At 37.6% G+C, this 9,865-nt stretch overlaps 1 protein-coding gene across 4 annotated transcripts in view; it reads right to left on the reverse strand.

The window, feature by feature from the left end:
• The window catches only part of LOC126271985 (peroxisomal multifunctional enzyme type 2-like), a 155,141-nt gene extending 145,679 nt beyond the window's left edge, over positions 1-9,462 (reverse strand). Inside the window, exon 1 of one of the 4 annotated variants that reach the window (XM_049974457.1) lies at positions 9,383-9,462. The gene's annotated coding sequence lies outside the window, so the exon portion shown is untranslated. Of the gene's footprint in view, positions 1-9,137; positions 9,225-9,382 lie in introns of those variants that run through there. The other 3 variants (XM_049974451.1, XM_049974454.1, XM_049974452.1) reach the window with 3 other exon arrangements.
• Positions 9,463-9,865: the final 403 nt, after the last annotated feature.

The raw sequence follows: 9,865 nt of genomic DNA on the forward strand, positions 1-9,865 counted from the left end.
AAACAAGATTTTAATAGTTGTTAAGGTACCAGGAAGCCCTTCTAAGCTATTCTTAATTCAGAAAGGGACACTTTTTCAAGTGTCTCCTCCTTTTTCTTGATCACTAGAAACACATCACAGTTCATGACTCATTGAGCCCCTCAAATGTTTGGATGAGTGTATGTGATTACTCCCATACAGTACACCTATTGTGTTGGGAGTGTTGGTGAGTAGCTGATTCGTCATGTTCCCACAAGCATCGAGGGATAAAAAGGTCTACCAAGACAGGGCCTCACTTGGCTGGGTAAGCATTGTACAAATTAGGTGCCACACGTTCCCAATAGATATCTGTTAACGAGTATTCTGCATTAAGCACATCTCTCATCAGTATACAGCACAACTTGGATCGAGGGTTTTTTTTTTCCCCCATCATTGTGATCCAGTTGATAAAGCCAAGATCACTGTTTCCTATGACACACAACTTTAGACAGCTGCACTGTACTGTGGTTGTTGAAGCATGCCCAGAGCTGAAAGTTAACAGTTGACTGCTAGCACACACCAGCCCCAGCTCAGGCAACCCAGGCTCACTAAACCTTTACCCAGTCAATAAAGACCGAACATCTTAAGGTGCAAGCCATAAGGCATGACCTGGGAGGCATGGTTGTGGTTAGTATTAGCCCCCCCCCCCCCCCCCCCCCACAGACAAGAATACCTTGGATTAATCCTAAGGATAGACTCTGTGGAAGATCGTACAGTTGATAGCATGGAGAAATCTAAAAAATACTGAAAGTTACTTCAGAAGAATGATGTTTTGGTACATTCTTGGTCATTTGCAGCAAAAAAACTACTTCTGCAAGATGGGATACATCCATGTGCCACATCTGGACAATTTAGAGTGATACAATGTCTTGAATATTTCCTGTTCATATCTTCAGTCAACCCTTCTATTTATTCACTTGTAGCAGTCCTGTCTCTAGTGTGTGCTGTATGTTAACCTATTCCTGTTTAGGTATGAATTTGTTCAGTTAGTGCACTCTCAGAAATAAACTCCTATTCTTTATAATGATGCTATGTTTGGTTTCTTAGTAATCATAATTACTTATTCACTGTTAAAAATTTGAAAATAGTAACAATTCCTTTCTAGCACATATATGGTATCTTAATTTTCTCATACAAAACCCAGAATAAATTTAAAACATCCTTTTCCAAGACAATGGTACTGCTCATCACAGAAATAGTTTTTTTTATTTTTTTTTCATTACTCAATGTTTAAATCTCATACACCAGACTAGTCCTATATGGGATTACAAACATATAATAAACTAAAATGCAAAAACATATTCAAGATGGTGCCCTGTTCACTAAAAATATTACTCTTTACCCTTCCAGTGCTAAAAAGCTAGTATTCTATTGAAGAATTCATGGGAGACAATTTAACAGTTTGAACATGGAAACTTAACTTTTTTGTAGACTGTGAAAACTTAAGTATTTTGTGGCAGTACCACAGTGATACACATAAAATAATGTAAAACTTCAGTATCACTGTTATTAAAAAACATTTCGTTGAATATCTTGACTTGTTTCCACTACAACAAATCAACTTTAAAGTGTAACAGGAAATTAAACAGAAGATTAGGATTAAACAACTCATCATAGGAGATATCATTAAAGTTGGAGCACAGGGCTTCGACTGGATAAAAATGGTATAGGAAATCAGCCATGTGCTGTTCGAAGGACCTATCCTGACTCGTCAACCTAGGTGTGAATTAAGTGCTCCAATCACTATACCACATCAATATTAACACAGCGTTTAAATCTGGTACACAGTTTTATGGCAGGAAGATATGGTTTAATATCCCATCAACAATTAGATCATTAGAGGCAGAGTACAAGCTCATACTGGGAAAGGAAATCAATCATGCATTTTCAATTCAAAGCAACCACCAAAGCACTTGTTTGTTTAGGAAAACCACAGAATACCTAAAACTGGATTGCCAGATTGGAATTTGAACTACCGTCCTCTATTTAATTTGACTGATTTGATTTTTTATTTGGTCCTGTTGATTACATATTGTTCAAAGGGTGTATTGGTAATATAGGACAAGTCAAGTGAAGTAATAAAAAATTATACGAGCATTTTATATATCATACAAATACTTAATTTTCTATGAACGACTGATTGATGACAATATTACAACCAGCAATTTACTGGTATAAGTTCAAGCGAATGCTTAAAATAGCAGAATGAATGAAAGTACACATTTTTATCCCAGTGCCACAATTAAATAATGAAATTTACATTTTGTCATTATGATTTAAATTAAAATATTTTTTTTTTATCTTCATTGCATAAGTAAGTTCAACAGAATACCTAATAGTGTCCAATAAATAGTAATACATATTGTAACGTATGATATAAATAAATTTACATTTTATCACTATAATTTACATTAAAAGCACCCAATTTTGTCTTCATGATTTAAGGAAAGATTTTCTTTCCTCTTTTTTTACTCAAAAAGATGCCTTATCACTCTAGGAATTAATTCATTTTATAATAAGTTTGTTCTCTGAGGAATGTCAATGACATCATTTTGAATATTCGCATGTTATCAGTTTCCTTTCTTGTACTGACAGGAAGCTTGTCATATACTTTTATTCCTGACTCAGTTACTCCCCTATGGACTTTTGTCAGTGTTGCACAGCCTTGGTGGAAATTTTTCCCGTCTTGTGTTATACTTGTGAATGTCACAGTTTTTCTGGAATAATTCCTTGTTGCTGGCTACAAACATCATCAGTGAGTATGTACATTGATTTGTAACAGTAAATATCCTGATAGTCTTACAGATACCTCTAAACATCAACCTCACTGCTCATTTTAGTAGTTTGAAGACTATTTTAACCCCTGTAGCATTTCCCCATAAGATAATACCATAGGGCAGTACAGAATGGAAATATGCAAAATGTGACAATAGCAATGTTCCTCTGTTAACAAAAGTGAGAAATAGCTCTCAGGGCAAAACATGTTGTACTAAGTTTTTTACTACCTCATCAAGTGGCTTTGTCCATCTTAGCTGGCTGTGTATCTGGATGCCTAGGAATTTTGTATCTGTGGTCCCATAAATTTTTTGGTTGTTAATCTCCATTTCAGGAACTTGGGAGTTTTTTATGTAATGTCTGAAACTGTATAATGTTCGTTTTTGTAAAGCTTAGGGTTAGGCTATTTGTTCTGAACCATTTGTGTACTTGGTTAGTGACTGTCAGGGCTATGCCTTGCATTGTGGAGTTGGGACCCTTGATCAGAATACTCGTATCATCCACAAACAAGACTACTTTTGCTCTGTCATTAATTGTAACTGGCAAATCATTAACGTAGATAAAAAAAATCAGTGGCCCATGGATAGCACCCGAGGACTCTGTATTTTACATTTCCCCAGTCTGAGCTTAATGTTAAACCTGCCTCCATTAAGATAACTCTTTGTTTCATATTGTGTAGATAAGACTGCAGCTACATCAAAGGTTTGCCCATAATGCCATACTGTGGAAGCTTTGTAGCAGTGTGTTATGATCTATGCAGTTGAAAGCTTTAGCAAGGTCATACAAGATCCCCGTTCAATACCTTCTTAGATTTAATTTACCTCGAGTTTCATCTGTTGGGCTAAATATACCCACCTCTGTGGAGAATCCCTTAAAAAAGCGAAACTGTATAGACGTCAGTAAGCCATTTGTGTCATACAACCATAAATACTATCATAAACTACTCTCTCAAACACATGTGAGAAAACTGGTAGCAAAGAAATGGGCGAATAACTGGATGGTACATTTCTTGCCCCACTTTTGTGGATGGGCGTCACTATTGCCTGTTTCAGTCTGTCAGGAAATGTCCCAGTTTTCACTGAGTGATTATATAAATACCATAATATGGACTAATTAAGTCTGCACATGACCTTAGAATCCTATTTGATATTCCATCATATCCACATGATCCAGAGCTTTTAAGTAATTTAATTTTTTTTTTTTTCGGTTTCTTTACAATTGTGTTTCTGAAATGTAGTGGTGTATTTGGTGTGATTTAGTAGCTCTATGGCTTCTGTGGGAGACTCTTTACTATGGTTCCCTGTTCTTTCAGTTACAGTGAGAAAAGGTTATTAAAATCAGAGGTTGCAACTTTTTGATTATTCTTGTTTGAACCACTACCATAGGATTGTGGAATCCGTGCTTGTTCAGATTTATGTTCCTATTTATCTCACTTTTTATGATGTTCCGTATGGTTTTTGCTTTATTGTTTGACTTGCTGATTTTTTTCTGCATAATACACGTTAGAATTGTATAGTATTGTTTGTAATGTAGTTTCATTGCAGGTTTGTACTCGCCCTTTATTCAATATACACGTCTCTCTTTTTAGCACGAAATATTGATGCCAGCTGTTATCCACTCTTTCCTTCCACAACAGATTGATTTCATTTTAATCTGTCGCTGGGGAAAGTAGGTTTCAAAATGTTTGAGAAATAAGTCCAGGAATGAATTGAATTTCTCATTGTAACTGTCTGGTACGCTTCCTCCCATTGTTCAAGGTGTAAACTGTTTCTAAACAAGCTAGTAGATTCTGTATTTATTATGTTAGTATGTCCCCCATGAATCATGGACCTTGCCGTTGGTGGGGAGGATTGTGTGCCTCAGCGATACAGATGGCCGTACCATAGGTGCAACCACAATGGAGGGGTATCTGTTGAGAGGCCAGACAAATGTGTGGTTCCTGAATAGGGGCAGCAGCCTTTTCAATAGTTGCAGGGGCAACAGTCTGGATGATTGACTGATCTGGCCTCGTAACACAAACCAAAATGGCCTTGCTGTTCTGGTACTGCGAATGGCTGAAAGCAAGGGGAAACTACAGCCGTAATTTTTCCCAAGGGCATGCAGCTTTACTGTATGGTTAAATGATGATGGCGTCCTCTTGGGTAAAATATTCCGGAGGTAAAATAGTCCCCCATTTGGATCTCCGGTTGGGGACTACTCAAGAGAATGTCGTTATCAGGAGAAAGAAAACTGGCGTTCTATGGATCAGAGTGTGGAATGTCAGATCCCTTAATCGGGCAGGTAGGTTAGAAATTTTATAAAGGGAAATGGATAGGTTAAAGGTAGATATAGTGGGAATTAGTAACGTTCGGTGGAAGGAGGAACAAGGCTTTTGGTCAGGTGAATACAGGGTTATAAATACAAAATCAAATAGGGGTAATGCAGGAGTAGGTTTAATAATGAATAAAAAAATAGGAGTACAGGTAAGCTACTACAAACAGCATAGTGAACGCATTATTGTGGCCAAGATAGACACGAAGCCGACGCCTACTACAGTAGTACAAGTTTATATGCCAACTAACTCTGCAGATGATGAGGAAATTAACGAAATGAATGATGAGATAAAAGAAATTATTCAGGTAGTGAAGGGAGACAAAAATTTAATAGTCATGGGTGACTGGAATTCGAGAGTAGGAAAAGGGAGAGAAGGAAACATAGTAGGTGAATATGGATTGGGGGTAAGAAATGGAAAGAGGAAGCCGCCTGGTAGAATTTTGCAGAGAGCACAACTTAATCATAGCTAACACTTGGTTTCAGAATCATTTAAGGAGGTTGTATACATGGAAGAACCCTGGAGATACTAAAAGGTATCAGATAGATTATATAATGGTAAAACAGAGATTTAGGAACCATGTTTTAAATTGTAGGACATTTCCAGGGGCAGATGTGGACTCTGACCACAATTTATAGGTAATGAACTGTAGATTAAAACTGACGAAACTGCAAAACGCTGGGAATTTAAGGAGATGGGACCTGGATAAACTTAAAGAACCAGAGGTTGTACAGAGTTTCAGGGACAGCATAAGGGAACAATTCACTGGAATGGGGGAAAGAAATACAGTAGAAGAATAATGGGTAGCTTTGAGTGATGAAATAGTGAAGGCAGCAGAGGATCAAATAGGTAAAAAGACAAGGGCTAGTAGAAAACCTTGGGTAACAGAAGAAATATTGAATTTAATTGGTGAAAGGAGAAAATATAAAAATGCAGTAAATGAAGCAGGCAAAAAGGAATACAAACGTCTCAAAAATGAGCTCAGATGGAAACCCAGTTCTAAGCAAAGAAGGGAAATCAGAGAGGTGGAAGGAGTATATATGGATGGTCTATACAAAGGTGATGTACTTGAGGACAATATTATGGAAATGGAAGAGGATGTAGATGAAGATGAAATGGGAGATATGAGACTGCATGAAGAGTTTGACAGAGCACTGAAAGACCTGAATCGAAACTAGGCCCCCGGAGTAGACAACATTCCATTACAAATACTGACAGCCTTGGGAGAGCCAGTCCTCACAAAACTCTACCATCTGCTGAGCAAAATGTATGAGACAGGCGAAATACCCTCAGACTTCAAGAAGAATATAATAATTCCAATCCCAAATAAACCAGGTGTTGACAGACATGAAAAGTACCGAATTATCAGTTTAATTAGTCACAGCTGCAAAATACTAATGCCAATTCTTTACAGACGAATGGAAAAACTGGTAGAAGCTGACCTCGGCGAAGATCAATTTGGATTCTGCAGAAATGTTCGAACACATGAGGAAATACTGACCCTACGACTTGTCTTAGAATAAAGATTAAGGAAAGGCAAACCTACGTTTCCAGCATTTGTAGACTTAGAGAAAGTTTTTAACAGTATTGATAGGAATATTCTCTTTCAAATTCTGAAGGTGGCAGAGGTAAAATACAGGGAGCGAAAGGCTATTTACAATTTGTACAGAAACCAGATGGCAGTTATAAGACTCGAGGGGTATGAAAGGGAAGCAGTGGTTGGGAAGGGAGTGAGACAGGGTTGTAGCCTATCCCCGATGTTATTCGATCTGTATATTGAGCAAACAATAAAGGAAACAAAAGAAAAGTTTGGAGTAGGTATTAAAATCCATGGAGAAGAAATAAAAACTTTGAGGTTCACTGGTGACATTGTAATTCTCTCAGAGACAGCAAGCGACTTGGAAGAGCAGTTGAACAGAATAGAAAGTGTCTTGAAAGAAGAGTATAAGATGATCATCAAGAAAAGCAAAACGAGGATAATTGAATGTAGTCAAATTACGTCAGGTGATGCTCAGGGACTTAGATCAGGAAATGAGACACTTTCAGTAGTAAAGGAGTTTTGCTATTTGGGGAGCAAAATAACTGATGGTGGTCGAAGTAGAGAGGATATAAAATGTGGACTGGCAATGGCGAGGAAAGCGTTTCTGAAGAAGAAAAATTTGTTAACATCAAGTATAGATTAAGTGTCAGGAAGTCATTTCTTAAAGTATTTGTATGGAGTGTAGCCATGTATGGAAGTAAAACATGGACAGTAAATAGTTTGGACAAGAAGAGAATAGAAGCTTTCGAAATGTGGTGTTACAGAAAAATGCTGACGATTAGAGGGGTAGATCACATAACTAATGAGGAGGTATTGAATAGAATTGTGGAGAAGAGGAGCTTATGGCACAACTTGACTAGAAGAAGGGATCGGTTGGTAGGACATGTTCTGAGACATCGAGGGATCACCAATTTAGTATTGGAGGGCAGTGTGGAGGGTAAAAATCATAGAGGGAGACCAGGAGATGAATACACTAAACAGATTCAGAAGGATGTACGCTGCAGTAGGTACTGGGAGATGAAGAAGCTTGCACAGGATAGAGTAGCAAGGAGAGCTGCATCAAACCAGTCTCAGGACTGAGGACAACAACAACAACAACATGCCTGAATGCAACTCCGGTGTGCATGCCAGTGCTCCCCCGCACTCAGTCTCACAGTTTTAATCTGTCAGAGCCATAAAATTTCTGCTGTGTGTCAGCTATGTATAAATCAGGGAATTAACATCATATTCATACAACTAATGTTCTGCAGTGCACTAGTTTAAAGTAACTTTTCACTTGCCCAGGGATAAATGTAAACATTCCATGATACAAAATGGCATCTCTGTGTATTTCAAGTATAAAAATTTTGCAACGTAAGTTTAAAATACTAATAACAGCCTCATATACATTTATTCTGATGTAATTTTTTGTCAACATCTTGGTTTACGTAAATTTAAAAATAATATTAAAATAAGAAATTATGCACACTACTCTCAAATAGGCTAAATATGTCTCAAAAAGGAATAAATTACGCAGCTGCTAAATTTTTTAACCTATCCACAGAAATAAAATGTATGACAGACAACATAAATCTATTTATGGAGAGAGTGCAGCCGATTCCTATAACATAAAGGTCATCCAACAGAAGTAGGCCGTCAATTTCACTTCTCTAAATGGCTAGCATATTGGTGCACACAAGTTCCATATGTTTGCTGTGCTTGTACATACATTACTCATTCTACATCATAATATTTATGGTGAATATCTTAAATCACATAAGTAATTGACATCACTGTTTCCAGAAGCTATTGCTTATATACGTTAATTTCTTACAGACCGAGGTTTATACATGTATTTTGATTATAAACAGTATATGCAGCAAGTCTAATAGCTCTGTTTATATTTCCAAAATAATAAATCTTTGGTTAACAAATCGAGAAGGTAAGAGTTGCAATTGTTCTTTCTTAATATGGATCACAGTATTATAGTGTCAGACACCACAACATTTGTTGTGAGTTGTAACCTAGTGATAGTAAACAAGAATGAAGCAAACTTTATTAACGCGATGTAATCACTCGGAGAACTTGATTTGCTGCGTAGATGCTTTAATAAGGACGTGCTTTAAGGATGGGTTGGTCTCTTAATACACTGCAGGCACCTCAGCTTTAGGCTTTCGGTACACTGATATGTTCACAAGTAATGTATTAAAGATTTCGATTTTTCGGGAAAGCGTTCAGGACCAGTGAAAGGAGTAATAAATGAAGCTTTAACGTACTGTGTACTGCATTTCTTCCATTGCACTGTATCCGACAATGGAAAGATTGAAAAACTGATGAATAATAGTAATTTTAAAATTTGCCGAATCATTCTCATGTCAAATTTCCATCGAATCGGTACTAAGTTTAACGGACTGTTTCTCTGCGACTTTTAGGTAACCTAATTAATAACAAATAAGTTATATTCTCATGTATCTTTAACATTTGCGCAAGTTGTGAACAATTGTCGAAACTTACTTCTACCCCTATCTCCCTGCGGCAATACGCACGACCTTGTTCTTCCGCGCACTTTGCTTTTTACTGGTTATCAGAGTTATCTCTGAGGCTGATAACTAGTCGCTATCAACATCGACTTCCAAAATAAACAGTTTTATGGTAGGGATATTTCAAGCAGTATACACTGAATTTAATTACTATACGACACTGTTGTTTCTTTTATTAAGCATGTTTCAAAAGAATCACGAAAACTTATATTTTGTTACCTGCTACATTCTTTATTCGTCGTGTGGGTCAGTTCACAACGTGACTGCTCAGCTGATATGAAACAGGTCAATCCTATTAAACCAAAGATTTACTTTTTTGAATGACGTCATGTCACTTCCCAATGTTTTTTCAAAAGTCATAAAAACGTATTTCATAGTAACTAACCGTGGATCTAGTATGGGGGGGGGGGGGGGGGGGGGCTGGATCTTGGCCTCTACAGACGCCAGGATAGTAGAATGCGGTAGCGCGGATCTTTCGAACGCCAGAAAGCGCTAAGGAAATGTTACCGCCAGTATTTGCATTTATCAACAACAGGTACAGCATCGTCTTCCGGGGATCGACAGAAGCCAGGTGAGCCAGCAAAAATTTGCAGACAGGGGACGCATCTTTCTGTTAGCGCAGTAGTGGAGCAGCTCATACAGCACCTGCCACGTCAGGGGCGATCGCTGACCCTGTAGCAACGCAAACACAGCCAAAGCTGG

Source organism: Schistocerca gregaria, chromosome 5 (assembly GCF_023897955.1).
Source record: "Schistocerca gregaria isolate iqSchGreg1 chromosome 5, iqSchGreg1.2, whole genome shotgun sequence".
Classification (NCBI taxonomy): domain Eukaryota; kingdom Metazoa; phylum Arthropoda; class Insecta; order Orthoptera; family Acrididae; genus Schistocerca; species Schistocerca gregaria.